General features: G+C 48.8%; 1 protein-coding gene across 1 annotated transcript in view; it reads left to right on the top strand.

The window, feature by feature from the left end:
* Positions 1 to 3,384: 3,384 nt before the first annotated feature.
* SFXN1 (sideroflexin 1) overlaps positions 3,385 to 4,272 on the top strand; it is a 57,134-nt gene continuing 56,246 nt past the window's right edge. Inside the window, exon 1 of the mRNA XM_010862101.1 lies at positions 3,385 to 3,666. The gene's annotated coding sequence lies outside the window, so the exon portion shown is untranslated. The remainder of the gene's footprint in view (positions 3,667 to 4,272) is intronic.

Raw genomic sequence — 4,272 nt, 5'->3', positions numbered from 1 at the left:
GCTTAAAGCTCAGCATTCAGAAAACGAAGATCATGGCATCCGGTCCCATCACTTCATGGGAAATAGATGGGGAAACAGTGGAAACAGTGTCAGACTTTATTTTTCTGGGCTCCAAAATCACTGCAGATGGTGACTGCAGCCATGAAATTGAAAGACGCTTACTCCTTGGAAGGAAAGTTATGACCAACCTAGATAGCATATTCAAAAGCAGAGACATTACTTTGCCAACAAAGGTCCGTCTAGTCAAGGCTGTGGTTTTTCCTGTGGTCATGTATGGATGTGAGAGTTGGACTGTGAAGAAAGCTGAGCACCAAATAATTGATGCTTTTGAAGTGTGGTGTTGGAGAAGACTCTTGAGAGTCCCTTGGACTGCAAGGAGATCCAACCAGTCCATTCTGAAGGAGATCAGCCCTGGGATTTCTTTGGAAGGAATGATGCTAAAGCTGAAACTCCAGCACTTTGGCTACCTCATGCGAAGAGTTGACTCATTGGAAAAGACTCTGATGCTGGGAGGGATTGAGGGCAGGAGGAGAAGGGGACGACAGAGGCTGAGATGGCCGGATGGCATCACTGACTTGATGGACGTGAGTCTGAGTTAACTCCGGGAGTTGGTGATGGACAGGGAGGCCTGGCGTGCTGCGATTCATGGGGTCGCAGAGTCGGACATGACTGAACAACTGAACTGAAGAGAGTCTGGAACTTAAGGTTTTCATTTAAATATTAAGTCTCACTGAATTCCCTGTTCTACAATGAGGAAACTTTCATCTTGTGATATATTCTGCAAGATCTTTGCTCAGCTCATGGAACTTACACTGTGCTCAGAAATGTCCCCCTATCTTTGCTGACTTAAGCATTGTTTTGTTTTTGCCATGCCCTGAACAGTTCAAAGTCCATATTAAAATGTCAGGGTTTTGCAACCTTTGTCAATGCAAGCCCAGCAAGAATCCCCAAGCCCTTGTCAACATCCTTGTCATCAAAGCTGAAAAATACTAGTTTAACTTCTCTGGACGCTGTTTCTGAAAAATGTTTATGTAAAACAATGGTAGGAACACATGTGGACACCTATTTTTTATTCTTTAAACCTTAGCTTATTTCTTCTTCTGTCATCTGCCTTCTTTTCTTTGATTTTTCAAATTTGGTTTTATTCAGCTCAAAGTCACCACTTCTGTGCACCTACCAGTCAGCAGAGACAGAACTTTAACTCAAAAGAACTTATGACTTAAAAAAAAAAAAAATGTGCTTGTGGGTTGATATATGGACTCCTATAACTAGAAGCCCAGGAAGTAGGTTAAGCTTCACTACTGAGTGAGCCCAGGGCCTGCAATGATATCATCTGAACTGTCTCTCTTGAATCTTTCAGCTTAGTTTCAATTCTGCCAACGGGCAAAAACAGCAGCCCTGGCAGCCCCCAATCCGTATTCTTCCAGCTTAGCAACTCCAGGAGGGCCAGAGGAGGGAGGTGACTGCTCTTTTCCCCAGTGTCTACATATAAACTCAGGGCAAGATTCTGGTTGCCCAAGCTTGTGTTACATACCCATGACAGTGGTAGGCAAGAGAAGGTAAATTCCATGACTGATGATCTGACCTGGATCAAATGAAGTGAGTGTTGGGAGCTCCCCAAAAGAAATTGGGATGCTGAGAAGGTAAAATACACCCAAGAAAGAATTTTTGAAAAATAATGTCCCCCAGGTTTCACTTGTCTATATATCATAGCTATTTATAGTCACTATACATCTTCTCCCATTAAGAGATAAAGAATCTTCGCTGGTTGTGTGACTTACTTTGACCAACAGGATAAAGTAGAAGTGAAAGCAATCTTGAATTGCTGGAAGAAAGAGACTTGGAACAGAGCCCAGTCAGTCCTCTTGTACTAGTGAGAAAGTCCTGCCAAGACCCGCAGAGCCACCAATTGAGTAAGTTTTGCAGAGCCCAGCTTTGATTGGCAGAAGTGTCAGCCAACCTACAGATGCAGGAACAAAAATAAATGTTTATGAGTGTATACTCTTGAGGTTTTTGTGGTTCTGTCGCAGCATCAATGTGGCAAAAGATAACAGATAAACTTTGTATCTACCAGCCCTCTCTCTCATCCCCATTCTGCCCCAGAGGTAAGCATCCCCCCCATGTGCTCATAGCACTTACTTTCACAGCCCATATTACACTGTGACAGTGTTTATACTGAGTTATAATCATTTATTGTAACTACTTGTTTACATATTTATCTCCTTGACACTAAGTTATTTTAGGGAGGAATTTTTTTTTAATCTTTTTAAGCCTAACACTCGGCACAATATGTAGTAAAGAAAAGAAACTGGTTAAACGTTCCTAGGAATTATGAGTTACCAAATCGCTAGCCAGGTTGAATATCTTTCCTTGGGTATTAGGGTCGTTTGTTTTTCCTTAGCCATGAATGGCATGTTTCATAGTTTTCTGTATGTGTTTCTATTGGATAGCTTCTCTTTCTTCCTCTTAATTTGTAAATCTTTTAAAATATTGTTTCCATATGTATTCTTTGTCAGATCCATGTATTGAAAACAACTTCCTGCCAGGCTGTAAACACTCTTTCCCTTTTATTATGGACTACATGAATTGTTTAATGAGGTTTAACTTTTTAATCTTCCCTTAATATTCCATTCATGCATGTATGCTCAGTCACTCAGTCGTGTCTGACCCTTTGAGAACCTATGAACTGTATGTAGCCTGCCAGGCTTCTCTGTCCATGGGATTAGCCAGGCAAGCATGCTGGATTGGTTTGCCATTTCCTCCTCCAGGGGATCTTCCAGATCCAGGGATCAAATCCACATCTCCCGCATTGCAGGTGGATTCTTTACCACTATACCACCTGAGAAGCCAATAGTCCATCTATTTCGTGTTTATTTAAGCATGCCCCCTTTATTTCCGGGTCATAAAGGCACCCTCCTATATCGTCTTCTAAAACTCTGGGAGTTTTGTCTTTCATATTTGGGTCTTTGAACTGTGTGGAGCTCACTTTCATAGATGGTTTAAGGTAGGGATTCAATTGCCTCAGCATCATTTAATGGATATTTAACCTTCCCCTTCACCTGAAAGTGAAAATCGCTCAGTCCTGTCCGACTCTTTGCGACCCCATGGACTATACGTCCATGGAATGAATTCTCCAGGCCAGAAGACTGGAGTGGGTAGCCTATCCCTTCTCCAGAGGATCTTCCGGATCCAAGAATCCAAGCGGGGTCTCGTGCATTGCAGGCGGATTCTTTACCAACTGAATGAGAAGATGAGTGAGTGAGAAGATGAGCAAGAAGATGCTGGTAACCGGGAAATGATCAAGTAAAGGAGGCGGTCTCTTGGAAACCAAAATGGAAGCGGAGGCACCGGCCTGAGCAGAGCCTCGCACCGCCGCGAGGATGAACTTGGGAGTTTCTGATGGACTCAGAAGCAAACGCGCGGGCACAGCGGTTCCGCTCCCGGATCAGGCGGAGGCTGCGCCCAGAGCGCAGTGACAGCGAGGGTGCGTCCGGGCCTCCTGGCCTCGTGGCTGCGCACGGGGACGCGCTCCGAGGGCGCGCTCCGGGAGGCGGCGACGGCGACGCGCGGGGCCGCCGTGGCGGGAGAAGCGTTTCCGGTGGCGGCGGAGGCGGCGCCGAGCAGATTCTGTCTGAGAGCTGCGCCGGCTGTAGCCAGTGAGTAGCGGTGAGTTGCGGGCCTGGGTGCAGTGGGTGGGAAACGCGCAGGGAGCCGGGCGGACGGGCGCGGGCTGGAGCTGGGGCTCGCGCCCGCGGGCGGCTACTGGGCGACCCCCCCACATCCCGGCTGGGAAATCAAAAACCCCCTCGGCCTGCCCGGGACTCCCCGGGCCAGGGGGTCCCTGCACCTTGGAAACCCCACCTGCCGTCCCGCTGCCTGAGCTCCCCACCTCCGGCAACCTGACCTCCCGCGAGCTCCGCCCGGAGCCCTGCGGTGGAGCGGGTCCCCCGGCACGGAAGGGGGTTCATGCATCCACGCTTGCACGCGCCCTGCCACGCCGTCCTCGGGGCCGCGTGCCGAAACCCGCCGCGGGGAGGGCACCAAGATGGCTGCCGCGGGGACGGGTGCGGGCGAGTGCAGGTGGCCGGTGACACCGACCCCCGCGTCCCCAGCTCCTGGCTCCTGGCGCAGAGCGGGGCTCCAACCCTGGAACGAGCCATCTATTAGGGAAGAGACCGGCAGGTGACGGAAACAGCGGTGGTCCTGCTCAGAGCTTCCATCTCAGTGCTGACCTCCTGAGCTTTCGCACTTGTCACGGGTCTCTAACCTTCT

The sequence above is a fragment of the Bison bison genome, unplaced genomic scaffold (assembly GCF_000754665.1).
Source record: "Bison bison bison isolate TAMUID 2011002044 unplaced genomic scaffold, Bison_UMD1.0 scf7180017864476, whole genome shotgun sequence".
NCBI lineage: Eukaryota > Metazoa > Chordata > Mammalia > Artiodactyla > Bovidae > Bison > Bison bison.
Note: the sequence above shows the minus strand (reverse complement) of the source record. Positions and strands in the feature narration are given on the sequence as shown.